Here is a 23,219-nt window from a genome sequence, read left to right on the forward strand (position 1 = left end):
AATATAAAACAGAGAGCTAGTGGGAACCTGCTGTATATACAGCAAGGGAGCTCAGTTTGGTGTTCTGTGATAACCTAGATAGGTAAGATGGGGGAAGGGAGGGTGGTCCAATAGGGAAGGGATATGTGTGTGTGTGTGTATATATATATATATGTGTGTGTGTGTGTGTGTGTGTGTGTATAATATCTGATTCACCACTTTGTACAGCAGAAACGAATACAACATTATAAAGCAACTCTCAGTTCAGTTCGGTTGCTCAGTCGTGTCCAACTCTGCAACTCCATGGACTGCAGCCCGCCAGGCCTCCCTGTCCATCACCAACTCCCGGAGTTTACTCAAACTCATGTCCATTGACTCGGTGATGCCTTTCAACCATCTCATCCTCAGTCCTCCCTTTCTCCTGCCTTCAATCTGTCCCAGCATCAGGGTCTTTTCCATTGAGTCAGTTCTTCAGGGGATACCCCACCTCAAAAAAAGAGAACTTTACAGTTTTGTGTAATTCCAAACCAGACAAACTAATTTGCTATAAAGGATATTTTTGTAAGTTGAGAAAATTTACATTTATTATAGAGTTTGTAGATGAGCTAAGGGGCCTATCAGAGATTTCACCTTAGCAAAAGTTTTTGTCACCTAGAGTAAGATTGAACAGGCAAAGCGAAGAAAGAATATCTATCTATCATCTCTCTGTATTTTTATTCTGATGGTAACCTACAATGTCTTTTTGAGAGGCTACAGTTAGAATTATTTCCTCTCCCACTGAGCTGATTATTGAGTTACCCTGCTTGAAAAAGATTGACTATGAGGAAGTCATGAGGATATCATTTAGTTTCTTTGAAAGTTTAGATATTCTGGGACACTTATTATTTTTTTTAGCAGCAAAACAGTTTCAACTAATTGTTATCTGTTGGATTTTTAGTCTGTTTATACATTTAGTGAATTGTAAAGCAATTGATTGAAGGGCTCAAAAAGTGAAGGGTTCCAAACTGTATCCTTGTATTATTCCCTAGTAAATTTCCCCACATTTATGGTATAAACAGAAGAGAACATGAACTGAAATGTTTGATGTAAGTATTAATAGGTATCATCTAGATATGCATTTCAGTACTATATATATGTTCAGCAGTACTTTAACCACAGGTGGTTAGCAATAGGCAAATTGCTATATTTTTAATACCCTGGAGTGAAGTATATGAAAGTTGTAAAAAAAAAATTAAATTCAGTTTGATGAGATAGTTATTTCTCATAAATATGTTAATGTTTATACAGAATGGAAACTTAAATATTTCCTTGATAGTTGTTGTATCAGAGGCTATTTTTGACACAGATGTAAATATTGATAAAATCATGATTTTACTATTACATTTTGTTAGAAAGGATGTTTAAGTGGTGTCAACACAAAATGGAGTATGTATATTTACATAGTATAGTGACTTTCTGAAGAATTGGCGCTGTGGACACTGTTCTGCCCAGTCTATTGGACACATGTTCACTACTATAGAGATGTCCTTGTTAGAGTGCAAGATCATAGCTCATTAAATTCACAGGAGCAAGAGCAAAGTGGCAGACCAGAGAGGTTCAGGTCCAGCTCCCAGTACTCCATCATCACCACCCTGTCCTTGTTTGACACAATTTCACCACACCAGTTCCTTTTTTTTTTTTTTTTTTTGAGAATTCCATATTCAAAACCTTGGTTTGAGTAAATTTATCCCAAATAGAATGTTGGGAATATTGGTCATTCCCTCCAAAAATATTCAGGAATCTCAATCCACATCAGTGCACTCTCACACAATACAGCTATAAAAACAAAGGATCTAAACAGAAAACTTTCAAACCACAACATTCTGGTAAGCACTTTTCCTAGTCAATGGGAAGGCATGTATACTCTAGGATGAGCAAATACTTGTTGTCTCCAGCTATGAAAGTAGAAGCAGTTGACCTATCTGTTTATTTTTACTTCATCTGGCATCCTGTTATACTAAATATTGACACATTAAATATTTGAATAGGAAAAGAGGAGGTAAAAATTCTCAGAGGGGATTTTCTGAACTATATATGCCTAGATTCAAAATGTTTAGTAACTTAAATTCCAACTGTCCAGTTACAGTTTTGTTTTGCTCTCTTTGGGAAGTCTCTGCTTCAGAAGACATGATATACAGGTGCTTCCCATCTTAATAGGGCTTCCCTGGTGGCTCAGATGGTAAAGAATCTGCCTGCAGTGCTACAGACCAGAGTTCAACCCCTGGGTCAGGAAGATTCCTTGGAGAAGGGCACGGCAACTCCCTCCAGTTTCTTGCCTGGGAAATCTCATAGACAGAGGAGTTTGGATGGCTACAGTCCATGGGGGTCACAAAGATTTCGACAGGACAGAGCGACTAACACTTTCACTTTCATCTTAATGTATCATGAAATAACAGAAAAAAAAATAATTGGTAAACATGGTTTTTTAATCTATGCTGGTTGATCACACATACTTTTTTCTTTCTTTAAACAACCAATATGCTGAAGTACTGTTTCACTTTTTAAAATGTTGTTTTACATTCCTAATAATGCATATGAGTCCTATTCTATTGAATATAGTAAATATAGGATAACAGTATTGTGATAAACACAGGATCAGTTACTACATTTTCCTCAAATTACTGACTAGTATGCGAAAATTTCTACAACATTTAGTAAATTTGCTGGTACCAAACAATTCACTAATAATAACTTTCTACAAATTTAATAATGTATTATAATTTTGAATGCCATATATTTATCATACAAAGTAGATATTTTCAGAAACACCAGATTTTTGGAAAACATATTCTAAAAAAATGTTTTTTCTTGCACTGTATAACCATTAAAAGACATCCACATTGTCAATAGATGGCAGCATGACTCTTCAGGAATTCCTGGGGAACTGCTTTACAGTTCAATATCACAAATATTAGTATGTTAAAAATGCTAATTTCAGTAGGCTTTCTCATTGCATTTTCTTTAATACTTCATTGAACTGATGTTACATATATTTCCAAAAGGAAAATGAAAAATAAATATGTAAACCATAAATACTATATGGTCCAGTTCTCCTTTATTTTTTCAAGTGTGTATAAATTTGAGGTTAGAACTATAGAGTGAAGGAAAAGATATCATTGTTGACACATTAATGTATGAATCTTTCATTGCACCATTAGACCTTGAATTTTAGTTTGACATAAAGCATGTGAACTTTTAATAAATCATCAATAATCTCTCAATATGAAGGCCATTTTTAAACAAATTTTTCAAGAAGTTACTGAAAAATATTTGACCATCAATCTCTCTTCCCTAGAAAGATGAGGATTTAATTTGTGAGAGTAGGATCTCTTTTTTAAACACTTCAGTGGGTCTGCTTTAAGGGGAGGGAACACACTGAATTTTTCAAATCCCTTCCATAAAAATATACATAGACCAGGTAACTCCTTAAGAAAAATAAAGTTCTTTATGAACTGTTTGAACTGTATTCAGGAGGCTCAAGATGCCTCTAAAGTTGAGGTTGCTAGGGTTACAATGTACTCCTACGAAAATAAATGCTGGCCATAAAAACATAATGTCTTAACACACAGAAGAAGGAAAAGAGGAGACATGGTGATTTGTTTAACAGACAGGGGTTCTTCCCCAAAGCTATCACTGTAAGATATAAAAGAGCATCAACCACAGTGCAAACAAAAACATTCTAGCTCTATAATTGGTTTTAATAATTCTGAGTAATCAAAATTGTATCACTGCTTAAAATGTATCACAGCTTTATTAATATTACTGAAGTAATCTTCATCTGTTTTGAAAAGAGATTCCTGAATTTTTTCTAATATTTTGCCTACACTTCCATTAATCTCCACAAACAGGAAAACCTCAATTTCTTTTGAGATCTATTCTGTTTTACTAAGTCTGTGACAGAGGTCTTCTATGCCATATATCTTCATCTGTACAAAGTGTTTTAATTTTAAATAACCTACACAGAGATAGAAAAGATAGTTAGATGATGAACACTGGTGTCCTTTGTTGTATCCAGAGGAGTTAGCTGATTTTCTAATTAAAAATATACCCTTAATGACCATTTTCAAATAACTACCACTGTCTTTAGAAGGTACTTTAAAGCAAAACACTTTGTTTATTCATTCATTGATTATCAACTTATTCATTTAACAGATTAGAGCAATTTTTAGTATATCAGTCACTATGCCAGACAGGATATTTTCATGGATAGGGTAGAGATTTCCTTTTTTGCATACACAGTAGGAAATAAAGACACATGAAGAGATATTATAATTGCCATGGAGACCTATGCACAAGATATTGGAGTGACTCTTCTGACCTCCACATAACCTTAGCCCCCAAACATCAGAGCTCTGTGTTTTCTTCGAACATGAGACTGGCTGATGTTAGGGTCACACTGCATGTAATGCTCTCAAGTACACTCCCACCAACACACTCATATATTCACGTGTGTGCTCAGTTGCTCAGTTGTGTCCAACTCTTTGTGACTCTATGGACTGTAGCCCGCCAGGCTCCTCTGTCCATGGGATTCTCCAGGCAAGAATACTGGAGTGGGTTGCCATTTCTTCCTCCTTCCCTTCCCAACCCAGGGATTAAACCTGCTTCTCCTGTGTCTCCTGCGTTGATAGGATTTTTTTTTTTTTTTTTTTTAAACACTGAGCAACTAGGGCTTCCTACTCATTTGCTTATTAAACATCAGGTGCAAGTGTTCCAAATTTGATTTATGCCACTTGCACCTAATGCTATAATTGTATGATTTGATTGCTAAAAAAATATAGTTTTTTGAATACTATAGTTTGCAATATAGTTCTTTGAAAATGCCAGTTCTTTGAATACTAAGTTAAAAACTAAATTTTCAAGAGACCAAAATGACAAGTTGGTTAAAAAATATTTATCTTATTAGAAATCATCATTACAACAATAATATCTTTCTAAAGAAATATATAGAGATTTGTAAAACAAACAAAAAAAACACTAGAAACATTTTTCAATATGCATTTTTTTGTTTATGTTTTGTTCTTGTTCAGTCAGTCAGTTGTGTCTGACTCTCTGCAGTCCATGGACAATTGCATGCCAGGCTTCCCTGTCCTTCACTATCTCCTGGAGTTTGCTCAAACTCATGTCCATTGAGTCGACGATGACATCCAACCATCTCATCCTCTGTCACCCCCATTCTCCTCCTGCCTCAATCTTTCCCAGCATCAAGGTCTTTTCCATTCAGTCAGCTCTTTACATCAGGTGGCCAGTTTGTTCTTATTGTACTTTAAGGAAAAGGAAACAGTTTAGAATATATAGTTTTCATTTTATGCAACCAAGCTAGTGGTAAATTCCAAGAAACTGATCCATACTCAAAGTAAATGCTTGGCCTATGCCAAAAATTGAGATATATAAATAAAAATTTGAAAATGAGTGAAATATTTAAGTTCTAAGTTATAACAACAATTTTCCAAGTAGTTGATAGAATAACTCTATTAGTTTCCTAGCACAACTATAAAAAATATGGAAAACTGGGTGGCTTGAAGCAACAGACATTTACTCTCTCAAAGTTCTGGTGTCTAGAAAAATAAGTGGAATTATGTCTCATGTCCATAACTGCATTGCCTCATTTGTTAGCCTATTCAATTATTTGTTTAGTTGAGTACACTTTGTCTATCTGAAGGTCTGTATCTATGTCAATGTAAAGACTCTTGAGAGTCCCCTGGACTGCAAGGAGATCCAACCAGTCCATCCTAAAGGAAATCAGTCCTGGGTGTTCATTGGAAGGACTGATGCTGAAGCTGAAACTCCAGGACTTTGGCCACCTCATGCAAAGAGTTGACTCATTGGAAAAGACTCTGACGCTGGGAGGGATTGGGGGCAGGAGAAGGGGATGAGAGAGGATGAGATGGCTGGATGGCATCACCAGCTCGATTGACATGAGTCTGAGTGAACTCCGGGAGTTGGTGACGGACAGGGAGGCCTGGGGTACTGTGATTCATGGGGTCACAGTTGGACACGACTGAGTGACTGAATGGAACTGAATGCTAATGCAGTTTTACAAAGCATCAGTAAAAATATTCCAAAAAAATTATTTAATCATTAATGAATATATATTTGGTGAACAAAATAATAAGTCATGATACATGCTAAAGAGATAAAACAGTAAATAACTGCAAATAATTATAATTTAAAAATTGTCATGAAGTTTGGCAAGTGTCTAGTCAACTATCTAATCTACAATTAATTTAGAAATTCAAGGAATTTTGAATCATGTAATTAGATTTTAGGACATCTGAGTTCTGCCATAGCTATGATAACAAATAATGAGGGGGAAACGAAGGATATGCACAACTTTCTTAAAAACTATTCTTTGGGGAGGGAGGAGGGAGGAGGGAGGAGGGTTCAGGATGGGGAATACATGTATAATTTTTTTTTAATTAAAATTGAATAAAAAAAAAAAACTATTCTTTGGGGGTTTTGGGGGGAATCTTCATTATTTTCTCTTTGGATTTCAGTTTGACAAATTTCTATTTAACATATTTTCAAGTTCACTGATTCTTTTTTTAGTTATTTCCAGTCTGTTTATGAGCCTATCAAAGGCATTTTTTATTTCAATTATACTTTAATTTTTTCTACCATTTCCTTTTGATTTTTTCCTAAGAATTTTTATCTTTCTCCTTACAGTAAGCATATGTTGTCCAATGTTGTCTATGTTTCTGCCTGTAGGTTCCTTAGAATGTTAATTATAGTTGTTTTAAATTCCTGGTTTGATGATTCCAAAATCTTTGTCATATCTGAGTGTGGTTTTGGTGCTTGCTTTTTTTCTCTTCAGACTGTTTTTTCTTGCCTTTAGCATACTTGGTAACCTTTAATTTAAATACAGATATGACATATTATGTGATAGCAATGGATGTAAACAGGCCTTTATTGTGAAGTTTTATATCTCTAGAGATTAGACTGTGCTTACTGTTTACTCTAGCTTTAAGGACCAGAGACTTCAGCTTCCTTGTGTGTCATTGTTTTCCTCTACAATGGTCTTTGGTTTCCCTCGCAAATTCTTCTTAAATAGAGTTTTTCTCTTGTAGCTGTCTCATTCATCAGTTCAGTTTAGTTCAGTCACTCAGTCATGTCCAACTCTTTGCGACCCCATGAACCGCAGCATGCCAGGCCTCCCTGTCTATCACCAACTGCCAGAGTTTACCCAAACTCATGTCCATTGAGTCAGTGATGACATCCAGCCATCTCATCCTCTGTCATCCCCTTCTCCTCCCGCCCTCAATCTTTCCCAGCATCAGGGTCTTTCCAAATGAGTCAGCTCTTCGCATCAGGTGGCCAAAGTATTGGAGTTTCAGCTTCAACATCAGTCCTTCCAATGAACACCCAGGACTGATCTCCTTTGGATGGACTGGTTGGACCTCCTTGCAGTCCAAGGGACCCTCAAGAGTCTTCTCCAACACCACAATTCAAAAGCATCAATTCTTCAGTGCTAAGCTTTCTTTATAGATGTTGGCTCTATATGTGAGAGTTGGCTCTCACATCCATACATGACTAACGGAAAAACCATAGCCTTGACTAGACAGACCTTTGTTGATAAAGTAATGTCTCATTCATAACCCACTGTTATTACAATGTAGCATTATTGATGAGGAGAGAATGATGTTAATTATCTTACGATTAAATCTAAACTTTTTAGTGGGCCTAAGTATCTTGTCTGTGACTTTAAAATTTCAAAAGAGTTTTTAAGTCTTTTTGACTCTTTGTGTGTGAAAACAAGGCTAGAAGGATCTTGAATTTTTAAAGTTGCCCTTCCTATGGGTCAGATAAAGCTTCAATGAAAGTAAAGTAGATTTCCTGGGATAGGCCTTTGTTACAGAGAACCTTCAAGGTGGCATATTTCAAACGTGTTACTTTTCTCTTAGGCATATTTTTAAAAGTTACTTGTTTCACTCACCTGCCCAAAAGATAAGGGAGATTTTTCACTAACTTTCACTAAGTGAGGAGTGGTGGAGGAAGACTCCTGGAATGTAGAGATCTAAGTCTGGGCCCCCCGTAGTCTAACTCTCAAGTTAGACCACATTCAGGGTTCAGCAAGTCCTCCTCAACTACCATTTAAATATTCCTACCAGTTACTGGCTCCAGTGGCTTCTGCCCTTAGGAAACTGTTGTATTCACCTGTTTCTCCAGTTTTCTAGGCGGCAATTTGCCTTTTGACTTCAATTCTCTGATTAATTTAAGAAGAGATGTCTATTTGTACTTTGTTCATCTTTTTCTTCTTCTGAGGGTGGAGTGATGACTTACAAGCCCTTCATATGTCAGAGGAGAAATGACAAGGCTTTTTGGAAGAAATTATCTTAGCAGGTGGTCGGGGGCAAAACTTATACTAACATTTCTAAGAATTTTCTGCCAAGTTCAGGTTTTTCTGGAGAGAGTCCTTTCTATGGTAATTCAAGATATGTGTTTGTGTGCTAAGTCACTTCAGTTGTGTCCAACCCTTTGCAACCCTATGGACTGTACCTGGCAGGCTCCTCTGACTTTTATTAAATAACATTTTCACTGTTCATTATGAATATAGTTCAAACTTGGTGTAAACCTTTTCCAATATGCATTTAAATTTAATTAGAAAATGCTATTTTATATTAACTAGTAATTATTAATATAACAGATGGCCATAGTGAGCATTAAAAAAAAAAAGTGTCTATAAAATAAAAAGAAATATTGGGACTTCTCTGGCAGTCTAATGGTTAAGAGTCTGCCTTGCAATGCAGGGGGTTTGTGGATTTGATCCCTGGGTGGGGAATTAAGATTCCACAAGCTGCAGAGCAACTAAGCCTGTGTACTGTAACTACTGAGCCCACGTACCACAATTAGAGAGTCTGTCTGCTGCAATGAAAGATCCCACATGACGCAATGAAGTTCCCATGTGCTGTAACTAAGACTGCAGCCAAATAAATAAATAAATACATACAATCGCTTTTAAAAAAAAATTAAAAGAAAAAAACATCATCCTTCAACCTGCCACCATCAATTCCTAACATTACTACTCTCAAATATAGTTAATTGTGTTAATGTTTCTTATGTACTTATACATTCATCAATTTGGTTCAGTTGCTCAGCTGTGTCTGACTCTTTGTGACCCTATGGACTGCAGCATGCCAGGCTTCCCTGTCTGTCACCAACTCCTGGAGCTTGCTCACACTCATGTCCATAGTGCATATAAATTAATAAATATAAAATAAAGAATATATAATGCTTATATTTAAAGAATCAAGCACTTTTTTGATCTTTTAACATCATTTACTTTTAAAATTTCTGCATAACATTCCACACATAGACTCACAAGACCAATTGTTAATGATGGTCATGTAAATTTTCTTTTAATTTTTTCATTGCTATTATAAATACTGTTGTCATGGACATCTCTGTCCATATGTACCTTTGTATACCTTCACCATCCATCAATATAATACATTCATTAATTGGATATCTGGTATGAATGGAATAAACTTCTAAAATTTTGATAGATATTGCCAAGCTACTCTGCTAAAATATTGGCTCAATTATCTTTATTGGCATTCTACCTGCTGCTGCTGCTAAGTTGCTTCAGTCGTGTCCAACTCTGTGCGACCCCATAGACAGCAGCCCACCAGGCTCCCCTGTCCTTGTGGATTTCTCAAGGCAAGAACACTGGAGTGGGTTGCCATTTCCTTCTCCAATGCATGAAAGTGAAAAGTGAAAGTGAAGTTGCTCAGTCGTGTCCCCTCAGTGACCCCATGCACTGCAGCCCACCAGGTTCCACAGTCCATGGGATTTTCCAGGCAAGAGTACTGGAGTGGGGTGCCATTGCCTTCTCCAGCATTCTATCTACCTTTCTTTAAAAATTTCCCGGTGAAATCCATTTAAACCCAGACTAGTTAGCTTAGTGTCATGGGTAAAGATGTGAGGCTCAGGTTGTTAATTTATAATTTTAACTTTGTGAATTACCAGCAGTGCAACACTGGGTAAATTACTTACCCACTCAGTTAAAGGGATGAGACATATTAATACAATAAAGCCATGTATGCTTATCTTAAAAACAGTCAGGCTTTATTCTTCTAGCAAGCAGGTACTCATTCCAACCTAGTTTCATTTACTCCTTTTTTTCTCCCTTTAGTCATGATGGGACCAATTGGGAGAACTGTTGAGTACACTTAAAATGTTGCTAAATACCCTGTTTCTATATACCCATGTCTATAAAGTGACTCAAGGGTGCCAAAGTCGTGTTACTTAAGTAAACCCTAATTAGTTAAATCAACAATTCAGAAGACTCAATAGACCTCCACTCAGGCACTGAGTAGAATAAGAAATTTGTTTTCCTTTTGTTCTTGTTCCATATGATCATTTCTGCCTTTTAAACTAGATCTTTCATTAAACTACTATTTTTATCTCTTACAAGCTTTCCTCTGATGCCAACCCTCTGAAAATATAGCAGAAGCCAAAAACAATAATAATTCTAAAATGCAAACAAACAAAAAGAAAGGAAAGAAAAACAAAGATCAGCATACTAGGCATGTTCAAATTTACTGTATGTTTACAATTATACCATATCAAACATGAAAAATCATTAATAATGTCAGCTGTGTAATAAATGGCTTTATCTATAGGCTAGAAAACCTTATGTATTCTCAGACATCTGTGACACAGTTTTCCTAAGTTTCACTAGCTTTCTGGGGATCTAACCAATCTTATTATATAAAAGTAAAAATTATTGAGAGGTCCCTACCATTTTTGCTCTTACAATGCAAAATTTTTCGAGTCCACTTCTATTTTCCTACCACTGGTTATATTTTCTGAAAATCTATATAATCTCTGTTCTATATTTCTTGCCTCATATCCCTACTATATCTTTTCTTCATGGTATAATAATAAGCTGGGCAAGTGATATATTTTCTTCATTCCTCCTATAATACTGATACCAGATATTGTGTTCATCAGAATTCAAATGAAGATCTGGAAGTTGTCCATGTTTGTTTGTTGGAGTGAGCCATGGTGGTTTATATTATAAATGGAGTATAACAGATGCTATCAACATAGCTGTTTTCAAACATATCAGAACAATATACTCCTTAAGGAACATTTACTCATCTGTTTTCCTCCAAGTCTTAGGTTTTACTCTATGGAGTTTTTTTTTTTTTTTCTCAATCCCTGCAATTTCCTAACCCACAGCTTTTCAGGGCTCTTTATCCTTAGAAAAATAAATTTTATCATACTTTATTTTTTAAAGCAATTTATTTCTCCCCGTCTCTTTTCTAACTTTCAATATCCAGCTCTAAAAATGATCTTCTAAAATTAAAAAATGAATACAAGAGTCAATAAAGGTATTTTCTATATAAACACAATTCTCTCCACAAAAAATTCACTGAAATCTTTAAATTAACATTTTGAAATATATTCTCCAGTTTTGCAGCTTCATATTTCCTTTTTTATAGTTTTTTGATAACTGAAGCTCTCTACAGAAGATTCAGGAGGTGACAGATACATATGATATCGTGTTCTTGTATTATCAGAATTTTGTGTAATTAGGTAAAAATTGACATTCATCAATGAGATAATGGAAGAGGAATATTTATCAGGATGGAGAAAGGCAATCATCAGGTTGATCTTAAACATGTGTTTTCTTAATTATGTGAATCAATAAAATAATATTCAGTGGGAAACTGTACATATAAGACTACAGCTTGGAGATGGGTTATAAACTGGATATATATATGTGTGTCAGACTCTGGCTTTTATACTGTATTTTAAATGACAATCTTGGGTGAGGTTCAGCATGACAAAGAAATTAATTAAAAGGAAAGCAGCCTTCGACTCAACATTGAGAAAATTTTACTTTGAAGACAACACTGAAGAGAAAGAATTAGCTGGGAAGTCTTAAAGGAATGATCCAAAGAAATAGGAGGAAAAACAAATGTGTGACATCATAGATGGCTAGAGAAGTGAGTATTACAAGAAGTGAATAATCAAGAGTACTAGATACCGGGACTTCACTGGTGGACCAGTGGCTAGGACTCCTTACTCCCAATGCAGGAAGCTCAGGTTTGATCCCTGGTGGGGGAACTGGATTCCTACATGCCACAACTATGATTTTGCATGCCACAACTAAAGATCAAAGATCCCCTGTGCAGAACCTAAGACTTGGCACAGTCAAATAAATAAAGAAATATTTTTTTAGAGTATTAGATACAACTTTACTAAGATTTTTAGGTGCAATGATACTGCTAAATGTTATATAATAATAGATAAAGGCAAAGCTGGAGGTGAAGAAATGAAGCAGCAAGTAGTAAAAAAATAAATAAATAAATAAACAAAACCTCAAAAGCTGCCCTGTGTAAGAGGTGTGGATTTTATAGAGAGCTCTCAGGAAGCATGATCGAAAAAAACCATATTTAAAGGTGATGAAACTTGAGTAGTTTACTTGAAAAGTATGGGAAAAATTCACCTTGAGCAAGGGCTTGAATAGACAGAAAAGAGAGTAGGTGATGTAAATCTTACAAGATAAAAAGAGATGCAGTCATGATCATAAGTACAAGAGGAGAGAGAAACTGGCCTTCAATAGGAGACAAAGCTCTAATATAATAATCAGAACACTAAAGGAAGAGATTGTTATGAATTTGAGTAGCTTTTCTCAATTAGGAATGGGAGTTTTCTCTAACATAATTATCCGAACCCTCATTAACTTTCTTCACTTTAGCACCTTGCATCCCGTTCTTAGACAAGAGAAGCCTTTGTAGAATTACTCCTTCCCATTTTGGGCATGAATATATGTAGACTATGAATTAAGGTATTTATATTTTCCTATCTGAGTTTTGACTGAAGCTAAACTAATTAGACATTCCTCAGATTTTGAGTCTTGATAATGAAAACAGAAGAATTTGATCTCACTTATTGTAGCATTCAATATCACAGTAATCCAAGTCTATGCCCCAACCAGTAACACAGAAGAAGCTGAAGTTGAATGGTTCTATGAAGACTTACAAGACCTTTTAGAACTAACACCCAAAAAAGATGTCCTTTTCATTATAGGGGACTGGAATGCAAAAGTAGGAAGTCAAGAAACACCTGTAGGAACAGGCAAATTTGGGCTTGGAATACAGAATGAAGCAGGGCAAAGGCTAATAAAATTTTGCCAAGAGAATGCACTGGTCATAGCAAACACCCTCTTCCAACAACACAAGAGAAGACTACACATGGACATCATCAGATGGTCAACACCAAAATCAGACTGATTATATGCTTTGCAGACAAAGATGGAGAAGCTCTATACAATCAGCAAAAACAAGACCGGGAGCTGACTGTGGCTCAGATCCTGAGCTCCTTATTGCCAAATTCAGACTTAAATTGAAGAAAGTAGGGAAAACCACTAGACCATTCAGGTATGACCTAAATCAAATCCCTTAAGATTATACAATGGAAGTGAGAAATAGATTTAAGGGACTAGATCTGATAGATAGAGTGACTGATGAACTATGGACTGAGGTTGGTGACATTGTACAGGAGACAGGGATCAAGACCATCCCCATGGAAAAGAAATGCAAAAAAGTAAAATGGCTGTCTGGGGAGGCCTTACAAATAGCTGTGAAAAGAAGAGAAGTGAAAAGCAAAGGAGAAAAGGAAAGATATAAACATCTGAATGCAGAGTTCCAAAGAATAGCCAGAAGTGATAAGAAAGCCTTCCTCAGTGAACAGTGCAAAGACATAGAGTAAAACAACAGAATGGGAAAGACTAGAGATCTCTTCAAGAAAATCAGAGATACCAAGGGAATGCTTCATGCAAAGATGGGCTCCATAAAGGACCTAACAAAAGCAGAAGATATTAAGGAGAGGTGGCAAGAATACACAGAAGAATTGTACAAAAAAGATCTTCATGACCCAGATGGTGTGATCACTCACCTAGAGCCAGACATCCTGGAATGTGAAGTCAAGAGGGCCTTAGAAAGCATCACTACGAACAAAGCTAGTGGAGGTGATAGAATTCCCTTTGAGCTATTCCAAATCCTGAAAGATGATGCTGTGAAAGTGCTGCATTCAATACGCCAGCAAATTTGGAAAACTCAGCAGTGGCCCCAGGACTGGAAAAGGTCAGTTTTCATTCCAGTCCCAAAGAAAGGCAATTCCAAAGAATGCTCAAACTACCACACAATTGTTCTCATCTCACATGCTAGTAAAGTAATGCTCAAAATTCTCCAATCCAGGCTTCAGCAATACGTGAACCGTGAACTTCCAGATGTTCAAGCTGGTTTTAGAAAAGGCAGAGGAACCAGAGATCATATTGCCAACATCCACTGAATCATCAAAAAAGCAAGAGAGTTCCAGAAAAACATCTATTCCCACTTTATTGACTATGTCAAAGCCTTTGACTGTGTTGATCACAATAAACGGTGGAAAATTCTGAAAGAGATGGGAATACCAGACCACCTGACCTGCCTTTTGAGAAACCTATATGCAGGTCAGGAAGCAACAGTTAGAACTGGACATGGAACAATAGACTGGTTCCAAATAGGAAAAGGAGTACGTCAAGGCTGTATATTGTCACCCTGCTTATTTAACTTATATGCAGAGTACATCATGAGAAATGCTGGACTGGAAGAAGCACAAGCAGGAATCATGATTGCCGGGAAAAATATCAATAACCTCAGATATGCAGATGACACCACCCTTATGGCAGAAAGTGAAGAGGAACAAAAGAGCCTCTTGATGAAAGTGAAAGAGGAGAGTGAAAAAGTTGGCTTAAAACTTAACATTCAGAAAATGAAGATACGGCATCTGGTCCCATCACTTCATGGAAAATAGATGGCAAAACAGTGGAAACAGTGTCAGACTTTACCTTTTTGGGATCCAAAATCACTGCAAATGGTGACTGCAGCCATGAAATTAAAAGACGCTTACTCCTTGGAAGAAAAGTTATGACCAACCTAGATAGCATATTGAAAAGCAGAGACGTTACTTTGCCATCAAAGGTCCGTCTAGTCAAGGCTGTGGTTTTTCCTGTGGTCATGTATGGATGTGAGAGTTGGACTGTGAAGAAAGCTGAGCACCAAAGAAGTGATGTTTTTGAACTGTGGTGTTGGAGAAGACTCTTGAGAGTCCCTTGGACTGCAAGGAGATCCAACCACTCCATTCTAAAGGAGATCAGCCCTGGGTGTTCTTTGGAAGGACTGATGCTAAAGCTGAAACTCCAGTACTTTGGCCACATCGTGCAAAGAGTTGACTCATTGGAAAAGACTCTATTCTGGGAGGGATTGGGGTCAGGAAGAGAAGGGGACGACAGAGGATGAGATGGCTGGATGGCATCACCGACTCGATGGATGTGAGTTGAGTGAACTCCGGGGGATGATGATGGACAGGGAGGCCTGGCGTGCTGTGGTTCATGGGGTCGCAAGGAGTCAGATACGACTGAGTGACTGAACTGAACTGAACTGATTGTAGCAGTACTACAATAAAATGGAGCACTGGAGCATTTTAATCTACTATGACTCCAGCAAGCTGCCATATCTTGTTTCTATAGCTTATCAACTAGGGTATAAAACGCTTTTAAACAGAGAAAATCTGGGAAGATTACTAATTTATATCCATTAAAAATACTAAAGAATATGATTAAGAATAGGATGGTGTGTGTGTTCTATTATATTCTATTTAACTTATTAATTCCATTCATTGTAAATTAATTACACTCTATTTAACCTCCTGAGAAATCTGTTTCAGGTCAAGAAGCAACAATTAGAACTGGACATGGAACAACAGATTGGTTCCAAATTGAGATAGGAGTATATCAAGGCTATATATTCTCACCCTGCTTATTTAACTTATATGCATCATGAGAAACGCTGGGCTGGAAGAAGCACAAGCTGAAATCAATATTGCCGGGAGAAATATCAATAACCTCAGATATGCACATGACACCACCCTTATGGCAGAAAGTGAAGAACTAAAAAGCCTGTAGATGAAAGTCAAAGAGGAGAGTGAAAAATTTGGCTTAAAGCTCAACATTCAGAAAATGAAGATCATGGCATCTGGTCCCATCACTTCATGGAAAATAGATGGGGAAACAGTGGAAACAGTGGCAGACTTTATTTTTTGGACTCCAAAATCACTGCAGATGGTGACTGCAGCCATGAAATTAAAAGACACTTGCTCCTTGGAAGAAAAGTTATGACAAACCTAGATAGCATATTAAAAAGCAGAGACGTTACTTTGCCAACAAAATCTGTCTAGTCAAGGCTATGGTTTTTCTAGTAGTCATGTATGAGAGTTGGACTATAAAGGAAGCTGAGTGCTGAAGAATTGAAGCTTTTGAACTGTGGTGTTGGAGAAGACTCCTGAGAGTCCCTTGGACAGCAAGAAGATCCAACCAGTCCATCCTAAAGAAAATCAGTCCTGAATATTCATTGGAAGGACTGATGCTAAAGCTGAAACTCCAATACTTTGGCCACCTGCTGTGAAGAACTGACTCATTGGAAAAGACCCTGATGCTGGGAAAGACTGAAGGTGGGAGGAGAAGGGGATGACAGAGGATGAGGTGGTTGGATGGCATCATCAACTGAATGGTCATGAGTTTGAGTAAGCTCCAGGAGTTGGTGATGAACAAGGAAGCCTGACATTCTGCAGTCCATGGGGCCACAAAGAGTCAGACATTACTGAGTGATTGAATTGAACTGAACCTATTAATTCAGTGTTGATATGAGAATACTTTAACCTCCCTTAACAGCTAGCTTAAGAAATCGTGTGTGTGCTTCTAATAATATTTGTGCATGTGTGTTTATATGTGTAGAAAAATGTAAAGTTTAAGATGAAATAAGGACACTGAAGAACCAGTTATCATTTAGTATAAAGTGGTGAAGAAGTGGGATACGAATGAATCACCAAATGTGTGTCTCTGACCCATTTCTTAGATTGGAGTCAGTTCCTAGATTCAACATCCTTAAATAAACAGTACTGTGACTAACTTGAAGAGGCACCCTGGCATACTGGCACAAAGGGATACCATACCTTGCCTTCTGTTTTCATTTTAAGTGACCTGAGCACACTCAAAATGATATTTTTGAACCGAAGAAAAAGTCCACATTTCACAGGCTGGATTATGACTTTTTAGAGGTTTGGATACAATTCTGCTGCTACTAAGTTGCTTCAGTCATGTCCGACTCTGTGCAACCCCATAGACGGCAGCCCACCAGGCTCCCCTGTCTCTGAGATTCTCCAGACAAGAACACTGGAATGGGTTGCCATTTCCTTCTCCAATGCAGGAAAGTGAAAAGTGAAGATACAATTCTAAACTAACCCTAATTCCTGAAGGTGCCACATGACTTTGTGCCACCCCCAGTGAAACAGGTGATAGAGTTTGACCAGAGTACATCATACAGGAAATGCTTGTTGCTCTAATTCCCATGTTGGCAGTCAGAACAGATAACTTCAGTACCAGAAGAATCTCCGTTATAAGTATGGTCCAGAGCAAGAAGCAAGTCTTTAAATCCAGCTTACCCTTCAGAATGCCCTGCAATGCTACAATCTGACCTACCAGATCCAGTCTAGAGCACATGATTTCTATGACAGATCCTAGTCAGGAAATCACAGACATTTGTAGCAAGCAGAATCATCACTGGTCACTAACAGCAATCACCTATTCTCTGAATAACAGAGAGAAGATTAGCGTTGAAAATGAATGTTTGTTTTACTTTGCTCAATACACCAGCAAGTGAATCTGACTCATGCCTCCACAAGCTGGACATGCCTAGCAGCAATCTATTATCTGGTAAAAATGATACATTCAGAAGTAGGATCAGCATGAACTAAAAATAAAAGAAACGAAAAAAAAAAAAGAAAAAGAAAGAAAGAAAAGAAAAGAAACGTATGCTGTGCTTTGTCGCTCAGTCATGCCCAATTCTTTGTGACCCCGTGGACTATAGCCCACCAGACTCTTCTTCCATGGGGATTCTCCAGGCAAGAATACTGGGGTGGGTTACCATTCCCTCCTCCAGGGCATCTTCTCAACCCAGAGATCGAACCCAGGTCTCCCACATTGCGGGTGGATTCTTTACCATCTGAGCCACCAAGAAACATACTTAAGTAGATATTTCTGAGTTCCAGTGCATCTCCTAACACATAGCAGTGCTGCTAAAGAGTAACTCCACGCTGGAGGATTCTGAAAAAAAGTGAAGAAGGGGCATTCTTTAAAGCGGTAAAATTTTGAAAAGAAACTCCTTATGAGGTGTTTCTCATAAGGAATGATCTGATAAACATAGAAACATTAATTTGGGCTGCTAAAATGTTTTTGGAGTATGTTTGATTAACACATCCATTCAGTTATGTACTCTTTTGTTTTGAACTAAGAGTGACCATTATATTTTGACAATGCATAGATTAAAAATATGCTAATTTATACTCTTCTGCAATCTCTTCCTCTTGATTTATTTTTCCCTTTTAGCAGGCTATTATTTTCTCAAGAGGATTCACAAGTAGCTTTCACTGGTCATGACAAACCTTCAATTAACTGGCTTTCATGCAGCGTGTATTATTATCTCATTATCAAGTTGTCTTTTTGTTCTTTTTTTTTTCCTCATTCAAGTTGTTTATTTATTGCAATTGGCCTACACAGAATTTCCTTAATTATTTTAAGTGACACTTACATTAGCATTAACACACTTTTCATGAAGTTATTCTTGAAAAAAAGAGAGAACATAATTTAAATTTACTTTTCTATACTATGTATTCAAAGAAACAAGTTTTGATATGGGAAGTTGGCAATACAAATTCTAGTTTTGTTTGCTCAAATACACCTCTAAGAGTCTTGGTCTCCTTGTCTGTAGAGTTAAAGAGCTATTCTGGAAGGTTTTAAAACTGTATGATATTGTAGATTTCTGTTTAGCCATGGTGTTACACAAAGAAAATAATAAATGATATAGAAACTAAAATTTTAGCTTAGTAATTGACATTAGGTATTTCTGCATTCTTATGCAAAGTTAACTGTTACAGATATCAGTTCATTCATCTCAGAAATGGAATTATTCTAAATGGTAATTATTATCTCTTGTGGAGTGTACAATAATGCCTCTGCTATAATCTTAAATATTTACAACTGATTTCATGTCCAGATACCATAATTACTGTTCTACTGATTTGCATAGCTTCATTTTCACATATCAAAAATCATCAACATTTTATAAAATATGGCCACAAATTGTATTTAATTGAATTTGTGTCTGGATTAGTAAACGATACTTATAAACTGGCTATACATGAAAGTCATGGCAAAAAACTACTCAATGAGAACACAATTGGGAAAGCTGGAACATATTTTGGAAATATATATTTTTAAGGCATGGAGGATTACCAATGTAGTAAGAAATTGAGAGGTCAATTTCTTGGAAGAAAACTCAACTATGGGCCCAGAATATGGAGACCTTTTTTGTCAGCGAACTTCAAAAGAAGCTTTCCAGAGGAGAGCTGAGCTGCAGAAAAGCCACAGAGTGGCAGCTGAAGTGAATATAGCACAATTTAAAGTCTCATAGCCCCACTATAATTAAAAAAACTATAAAACAGGAATGAACAAAATAAAATTTATTATTCTTATTTGGCATACAAAAATATTATAAGACTTCTGAATTTGATGAAGAAAAATCCAGGCTCTAGATGAGCAAAGTATCATCTATTGAAATGACTGTTTGGAAAGGGAGTTTTAAAGCATGAATAGAGTTGAGTTTTCTAAAAATGAATACAGTCATTTAGAGGTTAAAGAGCCTCCTGATGAAAGTGAAAGAAGAGAGTGAAAAGCCTGGCTTAAACTCAACATTCAGAAAACTATGATCATGGCATCTGGTCCCATCACTTCATGTCAAATAGTGGAAACAGTGACAGACTTTATTTTCTTGAGCTCCAAAATCACTGCAGATGGTGAGGCAGCCATGAAACTAAAAGACACTTGCTCCTTGGAAGAAAAGCTATGACCAACCTAGACAACATATTAAAAAGCAGAGACATTACTTTGCCAACAAAGGTCTGTCTAGTCAAGGCTATGGTTTTTCCAGTAGTCATGCATGAATGTGAGAATTGGACTATAAAGAAAGCTGTACATGACAGAATTGATGCTTTTGAACTGTGGTGTTGGAGAAGACTCTTGAGAGTCCCTTGGACAGCAAGGAGATCCAACCAGTCTATCCTAATGGAAATCAGTCCTGAATATTCATTGGAAGGACTGATGATGAAGCTCCAATACCTTGGCCACCCGATGTGAAGAACTGACTCATTGGAAAAGACCCTGATGCTGGGAAAGATTGAAGATGGGAAGAGAGCAGGATGACAGAGGATGAGATGGTTGGATGGCATCACCAACTCGATGGACATGAATTTGAGCAAGCTCCAGGAGTTGGTGATGGACAGGGAAGCCTGGCATGCTACAGTCCATGGGGTTGCAAAGAGTCAGACAAAACTGAGTGACTGAACTGAACTGAACAGACCTGGAGATGGGGTGGAGTGACTCAGTTCAAATTCTCCCTTCCCCATTACATAGAACTTGGATTTTCAGACCAGGAAACATTTTCATTTGTGGTTAAAATATTTCTGACCTAATTTCTTTCTTCTCAACTAAAAATTACTGTCTTTTAATACTTTATTAAGACAGAGAAGCTATAAAAACAAACAACATGAGCTGTTGTTAAATATTTATCCATTGCTGTGACATGAATGAGCAATAATACAAATCTGAAAGCAAAATGCATTTCCATCTCCATTGAATGCCCAACTATACAAAGTGAGCTGCAATACCATGGAGAAGAAAAATCATGACTTTTGTCCCTAGAAATCAGATGTATCTTTTTGTTCAGTTACTAAGTCATGTCTGACTCTTTCCGACCCCATGGAATGCAGATCACCAGGCTCATCCGTCCTCCATTATCTCCCTGAGTTTGCTCAAATCCGTATCCATTGGATTGGTGATGTTATCTAACCATTTCATCTTCTGCCTCACCCTTCTCCTTTTGCCTTCAATCTTTCCCAGCATCAGGGTCTTTTCCAATGACTCAGATGTACCTACCATGTTCTAAATATAATTCATTCCATGGGTCATTACTATTCATTGCTAAAGAAGAGGACCACCGGGGATATCATAAATACAATTTACCTGATAATTTGTGAAATTTTAAACCACACCTCATTAGTATCAAGACAGAATTAAGCCTTTCCCACTATCACAATTCATCTCATTGTGCAAAGCAGAGTATTAATAATACTGGTAACTTTTGTCTTTTTAAATTTACACTTTACTGATTATTTGGCCTAATGTAGCTATATTTATTTGTTTAAAAGATCTATTTTAATAGATTCCATGTGTTTGTATATATAAATCTCATTGGCTCTATTAATTAATATATATATACTATTAATTATATATATATCTTGATAAATTCTAAACTCAAAGAATGAATACTTTTAGTTTCTATGCAATAATCTTACTTATTATCAATGAACTGTAAAATGTATTTCTAACACATATATTAATATAGTATACAGAAATAAATCCCTGCATGTGACACACATAAAATGATATACAGAAAATACTTATAGAATTACACACAGGTAGACATAAGAACGGAGAAGGCAATGGCAACCCACTCCAGTACTCTTGCCTGGAAAATCCCATGGATGGAGGAGCCTGGTGGGCTGCAGTCCATGGGGTCGTGAAGAGTCGGGCACGACTGAGCGACTTCACTTTCATGCATTGGAGAAGGAAATGGCAACCCACTCCAGTGTTCTTGCCTGGAGAATCCCAGGGACAGAGGGGCCTGGTAGGAGGCCGTCTATGGGGTCATGCAGAGTCGGACACGACTGAAGCGACTTAGCAGCAGTAGCAGACATAAGAATGGACTTTGTTTTTCCCTTAAAGCTAAAACTGATGAATACAATACAGATTCCAACTCAAGGTTACTTTTTAACTGGTTGATTTAATGAAAGAGGTTAGGTTGACATTTAAACTCTTTCCAAAACATATCTATTCCCATTTTCTAGAGACAGAATTAGAACCATTCTAGTTTTCTAGGCATGTCCTGGCATAGGTGAAGTATATAAATGAATTTACTGAGAGAATTAGGAGTCCACAGAAATCAAAGGCCATTATCAGATGTTCAAAAGGCTACTTTTCCCATTAGTTTCCATTCTAACTTATTTTATGCCTCCCTGAAGTCTTTTTGGATAACATGATTAATTTTTGCTTAACTAGCTAAACACATTTTATAATTTTATCTACTTAGGCTGCAATGGGAAAATGTCTCTGATGTGAAGTGTCTCAATATGACAACAGTGACTTTAAGCTGACATAAATTTGGAAGTATTAATAAATATACAATGTCCAGGATAAAATATCTCTCTTCTCTTTTTATTTTCAATAAAAGATGCTAATTCAGTCAACATAATGTGATTAGAATATACTATGAAAAATTCTAGATAAACACAAAAATATATTTGCAATTATAAAATATGTAGCAAGGGAAACACTGACATTCATCAATCAACTAACTTAAATTTGAAAAATACTATTGAAAAAGTATTATTATTAATTTTGAAAAAGTATTATTGTTTTATTACAGTTAAGGTTAGACTTTTAGAATATATACAGTTTACCTTGTAATTTAGTAACACCGGATCTAAATAATAGAGTCTACTAGTGTCAGCTTCCCTGGTGACTCAGGGGTAAAGAATCCACCTGCCAATTCAGGAGACTCAGGTTCAATCCCTGGGTCAGGCAGATCCTCTGGAGAAAGAAATGGCAACCCACTTCAGTGTTCTTGCCTGGAAAATCCCATGGACAGAGGATCTGGTGGGTGGCAGTCCATGCCGTTGCAAAGAGTTGGACATGAACAAGGATTTTGAAAGAATCCCTAAATGATTAATTCTAAATTACAGTAAAGTGATTTATATCACTGGTCCCTCTTTCTTAGGGAAAAGTTCTAAATAGAAACTAATTTCCAAAGCAAGAAATCTTCAAGGAGTTCACTGGTGGTCCAGTGGTTGAGACTCAGCACTTCCACTGCTGGGTGCATGGTTTCAATCACTGATCAGGGAACTAAGATCCCTGTAAACCACATGCCCAGATTAAAAAAAAAAAAAAAAAAAATCATACTTATTCTGTGTATATTTAATAATAACTAGTTTAAATATATGACAATATATTTACATAAGCTGAGACTGGCTGAGCTACAGTG

This window comes from Bos mutus, chromosome 17 (assembly GCF_027580195.1).
Source record: "Bos mutus isolate GX-2022 chromosome 17, NWIPB_WYAK_1.1, whole genome shotgun sequence".
Taxonomy (NCBI): domain Eukaryota; kingdom Metazoa; phylum Chordata; class Mammalia; order Artiodactyla; family Bovidae; genus Bos; species Bos mutus.